This window comes from Cupressus sempervirens, chromosome 7 (assembly GCF_028749045.1).
Source record: "Cupressus sempervirens isolate cs-2001-9-10 chromosome 7, ASM2874904v1, whole genome shotgun sequence".
Taxonomy (NCBI): Eukaryota; Viridiplantae; Streptophyta; class Pinopsida; order Cupressales; family Cupressaceae; genus Cupressus; species Cupressus sempervirens.
Genome location: NC_143124.1, coordinates 444,306,742 through 444,320,222, shown reverse-complemented (window position 1 = coordinate 444,320,222; position 13,481 = coordinate 444,306,742).

Sequence of the window (13,481 nt, the reverse complement as noted above, 5' to 3'; positions counted from 1 at the left end):
AAAGATGTAAGAAAATTACAAACGATCTATCCTTATAGAAGGAGATCAAAACCCGAAAAGAGTAACCTAAAAGGTAAATGTTATTTAATAATTACTAATTAATTATTAAACGAGAATGCAAAAGTGCATAAAGTGAAATCTTAAGAAGGGAGTAAAGTGCATTTAATAAATTAAATTAAATTAACGCTTTGCTCTAACACCCCCCCTTAAGATGAGCAATAATGCAACTACAAACAATGTAGAAAGAGTAAGGAAACTACAATGAAATATTGAAAGCAAACTTGGGTCCCAACAACAAGTCCTAATGAGGTACCCAATCACAACCAAATCTCTATGAAATAGAGAAATAGGAAAAACCTAGTGGGAAAAACTCTACTCCAAAAAGAGATAGAAAAGGATGCACAAATGAAACATCTCAAGAGAATCTCTCAAGACTATAAGTACAATGAAATCCTCCATGATAGAAGCTTGAAACTCCATAGCCCCCCAGAATGGCATAACTCCTGTGTCAATGAACATACTAGTGTGGCTCCAATATGAAGGAAATAAAGGCAATGGACAAGGATCATAAAACTGTTGACAATTGGTTATATGTAGTGATGTAATTGTTGTCATTAATGACAACACACAATGTACATACTTGATTGTTGTCGTTAATGACAAAACACAATGTACATACTTGTAGTAAACCTCAAAAATAAAGATACTTAGGTTTTGGTACTCAGAAAATTGTTTAAGTATGAAATTGGTTTGCAGTAGTACATTGTTTTACATGTAAAATGTTTATGACATCATATTATGACTAGCGAAGTTAGATGGAGACAATATACATGTTGATGATGATGTGTATAACCTCGGACATCAGTACATACAGTATGGAAAATAGATATTCATGATTTACCAGTGAAACAAAACAACAAAATTAAAGGTAAAGGAATTATTTTGTTTAAAGAATAATTACTTGACCAATTAGGGCCGACATCCTAGATGTTTACTCTAAGTTCGAAAAGTATATTATGGTCTTAGCCAACCTGGCAAAAATTCATGAAAAGGCATGGTATTTATGTGAAGAATTGATGTAGGAGCATCTTGCATAGGAAAATTATTGAAAAAAAAAAATTGTGGGGGAGAGAGAAAGTGACGAAAATTAGAGGATAAAAATAAAAAATAAAAAAATGGAAAAAAGGAGAAAAAAGAAATTTCTATTTTCGAGGTGCATAGGTGGCATAATAGAAAAAATAAAATAAAAATGGTTGTCATTCCATTTATCAAGGTGTGTGGGTAAAATTCTAGAAAGTTATGGATATTGTAGAAAGTTGTGGATATTGTAGAAGGTTATGGATGTTGTAGAAGGTTGTGGATATTGTGTAGGTGGAATTCTAGAAGGTTGTGGATAAGTTATGCATTGGGTGGTAAGTGCCTATTTAAGCAAGGCATATGAGCATTTCAAATCAAGCTCGAGAAGGAGAAGCTCGAGAAGGAGAAGCTTTGGAAGGAAAGCTTGGGAAGGTGAAGTTGGAGAAGTAGAAGCTGTGAAAGGTAAAGCTTTGGAAGGAAAAACTTCAATGTGTGAAATTTGGAAGGTGTGAAGGCTTCAAGGTGTGAAAGAGAAGGAGGAAGTGAAGAGTGAGTTTTCCTGAGTCTATGGATAGAGCACCGAATGTGAGGCAATTTACAACAGGATTGTGATGGAGTTGTGAGTGTGTAGATAGAGCGCCGAATGTGAGGTAGTTTACACTTGGATCTTGGATAAAGTTGGAGAAGAGCTAGTGACTGCGGTTTAGAAACAAAGAGGTTGCTTCATGGCTTGCAAGCACAAGTTGAGATCTTGGAGGTTTCTACCAGAGTGTGGATCTAGACTATCTTGGGTTTGGATTGGATCCTAAGAGATCTCGCAGAAAGGTTATTGTAATTACTATTGGATTTTCAAGTATAATAAAATTTATTGGGAACCATTTTATCTCTCTTTGTCTCCATATTTTTGCATTCTTGGTTAAGAGTTGGTAAGGGTGGTGTGGCCCTTCATCAGTGGTATCAAAGCTACCTGCATCAAGTGATATCAGAGCATACCTTCATCAAGTGGTATCATAGCACACCTTCATCAAGAACATCTTGTGAGATTAAAAAGTGAAGTATGTTATGCTTTTGTGATATAAAGGATGATATGGAAACTTTTTGTGAAGTGATATATGTGAAGAATTTTGAGAACCTGATTTTGTGATCCAAGATCAAGCTAAGGTTAGAGATCAATTTAGAAGAATTTATAACATATGTACATTTGTATTTGAGAAACTTAAAGTTTAGTTACTTGTTTGGGTAGTGAGCTCTTCTTGTAATTGGGAGTGCATGTTTGGGCAGTGAGTTCGTCTTGCATCCATTGTACCACAACTCCTAACAGGGTCAAAATCTCCTATCAAGGATTCAAAGTCTCCTAACAAGGACTTTTTATAATGAATATTCTCATTAACTCCCAATAGGGTCCATCCTCTAACAAGGAACACATATATCAATGTATCATCTAATGGATATCATCCCCACCGAGGTTTTTCCTTGGCCAAGGTTTCCCTAGTTAACAAAATATAGTGTTATGAGTTCTCTTTATGCATGGGTTTTTTTTTTCAGCATTACTTATTTTCTTTCTTATGCATGGTTTAAAGTAATTAATAATATGTAGTTGGTGAATTTTTTTTGTAGAATACTGATTCACACCCCCCCCCCCCCCCCCTCAATATTCCCTATTTCTAACAATTGGTATCAGAGAACAATTACTCAGAAGAGGCTTAATAGCTTGAGTAAGATCCCTACAGATATGGAACAATTAATGAAGAACCTTGAAGAAGAACTTGAACAGATTGATCTCCTTACAGAAAAAAGAGACAATCTAAAAGATAGATATGAAGACTCCAAAGTATACATTGGACAATTAAAGGACAAGATTGAACATCTCAAATCCAAGCATGAATATACTAAACCAAAAAGTAAGGATGATGAATATTCAAAATTGTAAATAGAGTATAAGATCTTGAAGCATGAATTGAAGATTACCAATCTAAAGTTGAGTTTGAAGAATGACCCTAGAAAAGTTGAATCTAATTTGAAGATTGAAAATTCAGATCTTATAGCAAGTCTAGCAAAGAAGACATTTGAATTTGAAACATTGAAAGAAGATCATGAAGAACTTCATAAGTGCAACACTATTATGAAAGACAAACTAACTTAGTGCAAGCAACAACTTGATAAACTTTATACTAGCAAAGAAAAGCTTGATGAATCAATGCCAATACAAAGACCTACTTATGATAAGATTGGTCTTGGTTATTTATTTAACATGTCTACAAAGAAACTTGAAAGTAAATCAGATCTAAAAGAGAAAGATAAATCTGATGATAAGATTGAATACAGTCAATCTTCTAAAAAATCCAAAGAGGTTGGACAAGAGAAGGAAACTAAGAAATTGGATGAACCTAAGCAAGTGGAATCTCCTAAGGCAACCAGGTATGAATATATAGGTAAATGTTTTTCATGTAATGAAATAGGTCATATGAAAAGAGATTGTAAAAATAAAACATTTAATCATGTTACAAACTTTTACTCTCATAATTGTCATGGTATTGGTCATAATGCAATTTATTGTAGGAAACCTAAATATGATAATGATAGAAGAAATAGTAGAATGTCTAGAAACACTAACCCTACAGAGAGAAGAAGATCTAATGAAAGGACATCAAGTGAAAGTAGATCTTATGAAGAAAGAAAGAAGATCATGTGTTATAAGTGTAACAACTTTGGACACGTAGCCCAAAATTATCAAGCACCTATTGATCAACAGAATCCTAGAAGCAGAACCCCAGTATGTCAGTTATGTAATAACTTTAGACATACAACTAAATACTATAGAATGGACAAAAGCAATAATGGAAGAAGCTTCAAAAATTATAGAAGGAATCATGGAAGAAACTTTAGAAGCATAAGCAATAATGGAAGGAACTTCACAAATGATAGAAGGAATCATGAAAGTAACTCTCGAACTAAGAAAGACGATGAAGAACAAACAAATGTAGTTAGTGAACTTTGAGAAGAATCTAGTGAGGCATTTGTAAAGGGATTAGATATTTTAGAAGAAAAGTTAGATGATGTTGAGATAGGAAAATTGAAGTTAGCAATCGAGTTTGATTCAACCAAGTTGAGTTAAGATTTTTCACAACACCAAAATTAGAAACTTCATTAAGAGATCGAGCTATGAGTAGTGAGGTTGAGAGAAGAGTATTATAATATGTTTGGACTATAGTTAAGCTCGCTTGCAATTTAGAAAAGATAGCTATTGATTATAGACATAGTCAATGAAATACATTCAATACATATTAGTCCCTATTATGAGACTTTGAAGCCCTGTTAAGAGATTGCAACCCTATTACAAGTTGTGCCAACCTTGTTAGGAGTTGTGGAAGGTAGATGGACCCACTATCCAAACATCTTTAGGGGATAGACCACTGAACTCACTGTCCAATTGGTCTATGTATTATTCCTTATAGAATAATAGAAATGTATAACTCCTTCTCTATCCTTTGACCAGACCAAACCTCTTCTAATCTTAATACCAGATCACCAACTTCGTATCCAATAATCCCTTGGATCATTTACTCGCATATCACACACTTGAATAATTCAATGACACTATTTCACCACAAGGAAAATAACCTTCCTTTATACCATATCCTCAAAATAATTCCTTGATTCAGCCTTGAGGCTTTCCCAATTAATTATAATAAGACCTCATTAAGATATTACAAAAATTTACATCTTTTTGCAATTACAAAACACTATCATCTCATAGTCTTTGCAACTTCTCACATGTGTGACCTTGGACCTTGTGCACTTGATGGCATCATCATTAGGCTATCTTTTACAAATATCTAACTACACTCATCATGATTCTATCTTTGTTAGGAGATATAATCCAAACATTAGAAACTACTTCTCATGTACTCTATCTGTATATTATCCTTTGTAAATCAGGCATATCTTTTGGATATCTTCAACTTTCTCCATGCACACTTAACCACTTTATTAGGACACAATGTAGAACATATCCTTAACTATTCTTGAACTGATCATTAATACTCCATCCCTATGACCTTTCTCTCTATCTACTACTCTGTTAGTCTTCACAAAAATAATGCTATGTTGACATCAATGACAAACACAATCATGAATGCAACATATCAATAATGCTAATAATCTCACCATGTGCTCTAGTAATTCTTAGGATACTCCCCAAAAGGAATACCATCAACATTCATGCTAAAAATCTCCTCCTTTGGCATTGATGGAAACATAGATGAAAAACATCTACATTTCATGATTACCAAATCAAGTTCTCTTATGCAGCTGTTGTTGTTCTCTTATTTTCAAATCCTTTTCATCAATCAAATCTAAGACTCACAAGAACACTTCTCTATATGTGCTTTCTCATTCTTAAGATCGATATTAGTTGTTCATGCACTCTAACTCTTAGGAACAACTCTCATTTATTATAACACTTATGCCCCATACATACATATTAGTTTTTTTTATGCAATCTCTCCCCCATACATAGGAGACACTTCTCCCTCATTCATAGAATATGATTTTCATATATACTTCTCACCCATTGACATCAATGAAAAAGACTTCATTATGTTAATCATTTTCTCCAAGTATTTAATCATCTCAATTGTCATTATGTTAATCATTTTCTCCAAGTCTTTAATCAGCTCAATTGTCCAACAAAATTGTTCTATACCAACTACCAGGAGTCCTTGATGAATCTACTCATCTCAGATACTCCCCCATACAAGAATCATCAACATTCAATCCAATCAAACAATAGTTCTCTATATCACTAGATTGTTGCACTTTCTACATCATCTACTCAAAAGTAGGCAAGGGCATAACCCCAAGCATACCTCACAAGTACTCAAATGTATCTTTAGGCAAGGGCTTTGTAAAGATATGTGCAATATTCTTTGTTGTACTTACATACTCCAATTTGGTCTCTTTATTTGCAAATTTCTCTCTCAAAAAATGATACTTAATAGATATATGATTAGTTTTAGAATGCAATACAAGATTCTTAGACATACTCACTATACTTTTGTTATCACAATGTATGATAATAGGTTCTAAAAATCTATCCAAATATCCTCAACATCTACTTCATTTACATGATCTGATTACAATTGTTTGGTGTTGCTACATACTCTGCTTCTCTTATACTCTATGAAATACAATCTTGTTTCTTGCTTTTCTAAGAAACCAATCTTCCTCCAAGAAAAAATGCTCCACCACTGTTCTTTTTCTCATCCATATTGCCTGCCCAGTTTGCATTAGTATAAGAACACAACGTGAAATCACTTGATCTATCATACCATAGTCCAAAATTATGTGTACCCTTTAGATGTCTAAATATCCTCTTTAATATTGCATAATGTGATTCCTTAGGATTATCTTGAAATGTTTCTATTATCCCAACTACATTTTCTACATCTTTTCTAGTGTGAGTCAGATATTGCAAACCTACAACCATAGATCTATACTTCTTTTGCTCAACTGAAGGTATCTCATCTTTTCTAGAAAACTTGTGACTATTTATCATAGGTGTACCAAGAGGCTTAAAATTTTCCAAACCAAATATTTTCAATAAGTCTTTCAAGTACTTTTCTTGTGATAAGAAAAAAAAATCACTATTTTTAACAATTTCTAAACCCAAGAAAAACTTCATCTCACCAATCTTACTCATCTCAAACTCATTCTTCATTTCATCAAAAAACTTATCACTTACTTCATCATTACCTCCAAATATTATGACATCAAAAAATATTACAATAATTAGTAATTCATTATAAATTTCTTTCAAATACATGTTATTATCTGTCATACCTTTAGAAAATTCAAATTTTACCAATTTTTTTGACCAATTTTGCATACCAAGTTCTAGGTGCTTGTTTTAGAGCATATAATGCTTTCTTCAATCTACATACCATTTCCTTTTCTTCTTTCAAAGGAAATACTTCAGGGTGCTCAATGTAAACTTCTTCTTCAAGTGCTTCATTTAGAAATATTGAATTCACATCCATCTGATACTATTTAAACTTCTTACTTGCTGCATAAGCCAGGAATATTCTTATTGCTTTCACTTTAGCAACAGGGGCAAATGTCTCTTCTGATGCAGGAGCGTCAAGCTTAGATTTTGGTGGGGTTATGCTTTCATGGTTAGGGATGTGTTGGATACACATTGGGGAACCTTTCCTCATGATTGAACATAGAGATTGGATGGATTGAGTTGAAGTTTGATCTGTTTCTACCTTGCTACTGGAACTGTGTTTTACTTGTCTCTGGGTACTTGTTGCAGGATTTGTTACTAATTATCATCAATAAGTTAGAGGCTATGCACTTCAAACATTGAAGAGGGCCTAGATTACTTCCTTCTGTCAAGTGCACAAGTTCTAGTTCATTATGAGTTGGGAGATATGGCAATTCTCCTACAATATCAATTTCTAGTAGACTGCACGACAAGTTTCTGTGTGTGACTTTTGGGATAGATGCACACTTTTCCTTAAAGAATCAATCTTTTCAAATTTAAGGGTTTGTAGAGGACCCAAATTTCTACCTATAGTTCAAAGCACGAGTTCTAATTCAATCGAAGCCAGAAGATATCGTGATTTTACTCATATATCAATTTATGGTCTTTTAATTGTTGTTGCAGGCCGACTTGTGGCATTTAATTTATGTATTTGTATTTAATTTGTGTTTTGGGCCAAATTTTGGATTATATTGGTATAAGTAGGGGTTGTGGTGGAGTCTTTAGTCATTGATTCATTCAGGGAATGATTCATGTGGGAGCAGCTAATGGGTGAGTTTTCCTAAGTTTTTGGACAAAGCATCGAATGTGAGGCAGTTTACAAGAGGATTATGATGGAGTTGTGAATGTGTGGAAAAAGCATTGAATGTGAGGCAATTTACACTTGGATCTTGGATCAAGTTTGAGAAGAGCTAGGGCTGCAGCTAGAAAACAAGGAGATTGCTTGGTGGGTTTGCGAGCACAAGTTCATATTTCCTTGGTGGTTTCTTCCAGATTGTTGTTATGTTATAGATGTAGACTAGCTAGTGTATGGATTGGATCTTGAGGGATCTTGCAGAACTATTACTTACTTTGTATTTGGTCGTAACCAGGAAGGCCTTATAGCCTGGCACATTGTATGTAATTAGTTATATTTTTATGAATATATTATTGTGAGTTCGTATCAGATCTTGCATTTTTGCTTCTTGTTGTTTGTGTTTCCGCTGTGTGGTTATGTAGCTGGGGGCTAGGAAATCTTCTTTGGGGATTTTCCTCGCTTGTGTTGCATCAGATGGCATCAGAGCACAATTGATCTCGAGTGTGTGGATAGATTGCTGAAGCTGAGGCAGTTTGTACAAGGACTTGAGTTAGAGAAGTAGATTCGAGTTAATCTTGATCTAGTGGTGGATTTTATTTTTGGAGTCCTAGATCTCTTGGTTGCGAGGTGGCAGATCGTGGTTCTAAGTTGCAATTGTAGAGGACTTGTAGATGGATCAATGGATGTGAAGATGGAAGATAGATCTTGTTGAGGTATGATTGTAGAGAGTTTGTGGATTGCAAATCTGTGGTCTTGGACTTGTGATGTGGTTCTTCATTATTCCTGTGAGGTGGCAGGTTACAATTTTAACTTGCAAACAATTCGAGGTTGTCACAAGGAATGTGGGAAGGATTTTTTGTAGAGCTTTTATGAAGATCTTGAGAAATGGCTCCAAGAGGATTGGACCCTAGGATGATTGTGAACATCCGTGATATAATGGAAAGGAGGATTAATGAGACAATAGCTCAAGTGGATGTTGTTGTGGATGCTACCTTTTCTAAAAGAGTTGAGAAACCAAAGAAATAAGTTGTATGCTATTGTATTTGGAGTCTACCGATCAAAAAGAGAGTTTTCTGGCCGATTAGAAGACTTGTTCATGAGAGAAGATGGCATAGCAAGGTTGAGGTGGAAGAGGTTGGTTTTGCCGATCAATTTGTGGAGCCTTATACAAAACCCACAGAGCAGCTGGAGGTTGTTGCTAAAGATATTCCTAACCTTGATAATGTTGGGATAGAGATTGGTTTTCATGATCAGTTGGCTGAGTTTGACATGGAAATTATAGAGCACTTGGTCGTGGATGATCCGGTGTTGTTGGTGGTGACTTGTATGTTGTAAAGCATCTTGTTGTGAGCAATGATATTGCTGGTGTTGAGAGTTTGGCATATGTTGTTAAGAAGTTACATATTGCTATTGATATGGAGTTTATTGCTACTAATGTTGATTTTGTTGCTACTAATGTGAGGTTTGTTACTGCTAGTGTGGATTCACTAGTTGCTAATGTGGATGAGGGATTGTTGTTGAAGCATTATGTTTAGTTCGTTCTTAGGAGTAAACATGTTGGTTGGGTTGTTGATATGTATTTGATTATGATGTTTCAGTGGATGGATCATAGATGGTTTATTTTTAGGTTTGTTCTATTAACTTTGATGAAGTGGAAGCCTTTGGTAAAGATGAAGTTGGTTGCAGATCTTTCTTTGGGCATCAAAGTGTGGGACACACTTTTCTTTTTACCTGGGGAGTTTGATGCAGGAGCATCAAGCTTGGATTTTGGTGGGGGTTATGCTTTCATGGTTAGGGATTGTTTGGAGACACAATGGGGAACCTTTTCTCATAATTTCATAGACATTGGATGGATTGAGTTAAAGTTTGATCTATTTTTACCTTGTTGTTGGAAATATGTTTTTCTGGTTTCTGGGTTCTTGTTGCAAGATGTGTAACTAATTGTCCTTAATGATTTAGAGGCTACACACTTCAAGGATTTAAGAGGGACTAGATAAATCCCTTATATAAAGTGTACAAGTTCTAATTCATTATGAGTTGGGAGATATGGCAATTGTCCTACAATATCAATTTCTAGTAGACTGTGCGACAGGTTTCCATGTGTGACTTTCAGGATAGATGCACACTTTTCCTTGAGGAATAAGCCTTTGCAAATTTAAGGGGTTGTAGAGAACCTAAATTTCTACTTAATATTCAAATTGTGAGTTCTAATTCAATTGGAGCTAGGAGATATCATGATTTTACTTGGATATCGATTTTTGGTCATTTAATTGTTGTTGTAGGCTGACTTGTGGCATTTAATTTATGTATTTGTATATAATTTGTGTTTTGTACTAACTTGTGGCTTAGATTGGTATAAGTAGGGGTTGTGGTGGAGTCTTTAGTCATTAATTGATTTAGGGAATGATTCATGTGTGAGCACCTAATGGGTGAGTTTTCCTGAGTCTGTGGACAGAGCACCAGATGTGAGGTAGTTTACAGTAGGAAATTGATGGAGTTGTGAATGTGTGGGTAGAGCGTCGAATGTGAGGCAGTTTACACTTGGATCTTGGATCAAGTCTAAAAAGAACTATGGCTATGGCTAGAAAACAAAGAGATTTCTTGGTGGGCTTGCAAGAACAAGTTCAAATTTCCTTGGTGGTTTCTTCCAGATTGCTGATGTGTTACAGATCTGGACTGGCTAGTGTTGAAATCTGATTGAAAAGATCATTATTGAAGAAGGGATATTGTTGATAAAGAATACTTTCAATCATTATTTTTTCACTAATGTCAAACTTTCTATTTTCTGGAATGATAATTTCTTATAAGATCCAAGTACTATCACTTAGTTGATTGATGAAGAGGATTTAATCAATAAGATGTAACAAAAACACCTAAGGGAAAGGTTGAGTTATGGTTTTGTAATGAAATACAAGGATCAGTTAAGAAAATGGTAAAATGATGTATTAATAATACACTTGAAGATACCGAGGTTTGCTACACTTATAAACTCTAGAAGAATAAGTTATAACAAAACTATCTGCAAAGCTTGACTAAATTCATTAGTGGGTACTGAGCAAGTTAGTTCATGCCAAGTAGATTATCAGTAAGTGTCGAGCAAATGCAAAATCTAGTGTGTGCTGAGTGAAACAGAAGGTGCCAAGCAAGTTTAGGTGCCAAGCTAGATAAAATGTAATAGGTGTCGAGCATCAGTAAAACTTAGTTGATGCTGGGTGAATCCACAGTAGGTGCCGAGTAACACAGTATGTGCCAAGCATTAGAAAGTCAGAGCTACTGCATTATTTGAAAAGTCAAAGATTTTCCAAATCTGAGCATATAAGTTTGTTACCTTGAATTTTGTGAGCTAGAAGGAAGATAAGGATGTTGAGTTGGTGGTACAAAATTCTAGGTTAATCATTTTTAGGTGAATACAGGTGGATTCCACATGATGTTTCTAGAAGAAACAAGATAAGGGGAAGATACATCATATCTTACCTAATCCATTCAAACCCAAATAAGAGCTGGAAGATTAGAGTAGAAAAAGTATTCCAAACTCCTACTTAAGCAGTTATAGGTCAAGAAGCAATCAGAGATTGGAGAGAGTGTGTGGTGTTAATGAGAAGGCATTGAGATGGAAGAATAAAGTATAGAGACTTTGCTTCGATAAGTGATCACAGAGGTGATTGCATTGGCACAATGAGTAAGGAGACTCAAGGAGACAAAGCTTGAAAGGAGGACAAATTGTCAGAGCTGCAAAGACTGAAAGCCAGGAAAATTTGTGAACTGAATTGAGATCTAAAATTTGCAAGTTATGTTGTGAGTTATATTAGATCAAAAGCTCTTATTGTTACTCTCTAGCAATTGTATTGGTTAGGGAGAAATCCTATCAACTTAGGTTGGTCTAACTGCCATTGAGAAATCCTTCAATAGGGTGACATTCCAAGTGAATGTTCTAAAGACCTTTAACCAGGCTCACTCCTAACAGGGTGGTTGAAATCCCTTAATCGGGTCACATTTAACAGTGTGTTTTATAGCCTTTAACAGAGTAGGCCTTTTCACAAGTCATCACTTCAGAAGAGTGAGAAACAAGATAGCATGTTACTGGTGGTTTTTCCCAAATTGGGTTTCCACGTAAATCACTGTGTCATGTGTTGACTTTTCATGTCTTATTCTTGCATGTTGATTTATTAGTAACTTGCTAAGAAGAATGTTTAGTTTGGATGCATGGTTAGTTTAAATGGGCTCACTATACTTAGCAAAAAAGTTTTATTAGGACATTCGGACCTTGAATAACTAACTCACCCCCCTCCTCAGTTATTCTAAAGCATTTTTAACAATTGGTATCAGAGACATCTGCTGATTTGGTTTAAAGGTACTAGAAGCAGAAAGATCAAGATGTCTAAGAGATAAGTTCCCAAACTCAACAAAGATAACTTCACTACATGGCAAAGTTTGATGAAGCTGCATCTTGGATCAATAGGTGATCATGCAAAAACCTCAATCACAATGGAACATGTTGATCTAGCTAGTGTCCCTATTGCAGAAGATATGAAGAAAAAGAAGGAGCACAATCAGGTAATGTTGGAGATTGTCTCTGCTCTCAACTATGCTGAATTTGATGACATCAAGGGATGTACCTCTGCATTCAAGATATGGGAAGCCTTGCCAAATATTTATGGAGGAGATCAGAATGTCCAAAGAGCTAAAGCAAAAAGTCTCAGAGGAAAGTTTGATGACATAAGAATGGAGGAAGGTGAGAATATTGCTCAATATGCCTATAGAATAAAGGAAGTAGTAAGTGTAATAAGAAGTGCGACTGGTCATTTAGATGATGAAACTATTATTATCAAAGTTTTAAGAACCTTGCTCCCAATCTATGCTATTAGAGTATCAGCCATCCAAGAGTTGAGATGCATACCAAGAAACAAACTAACTCTTGAAGGTATAGTGCGAAGACTTACCGCATTTGAGTTATCCAACTTTGATAACTACATACTTGGGAATCTTGAATCTACTTTCAAGGCCAAGTTGTTGTTGAAAGACGCTAAAGAGATGAAACTAAAGAAGAAGAAAAGAAAGATAAAATATGCATCCAGTAACAACAACATAGATGAAGAAGATGTGGAACAATTGGAAGCATTGCTGGCTAGTAGATTTCACAGAGGCAAAGGCAAATTCAAGGGTAAGCTGCCTATCATTTGTTTTAATTGCAATGAAGTAGGACATATTGCTACAAGGTGCACACAGAAAAAAGAACTATAGAGAAGGCAACAAGTACAAGAACATAAGAGAAGATGATAGAAACTATTACAAAGACAAAGGCAAAAAGTGCTACATTGTTGAAGAAGAGAATTCAGATGAAATTGATGATTAGGTAGTCTATGAAGCTATGAAGGATGAGTCAGATGAAGATGAGGCAACAACATTGGTAACTTGTATAAACAAGAATGACAGGTGAATCATAGATAGTGGATGCTCACATCACATGGTAGGAGACAAAAGTAAGTTTGTTACCTTAACTCAGTATGATGAAAATAGTGTTAGATTTGGAAATGATGCTCCATGTCTAATCAAAGGAAAAGGTTC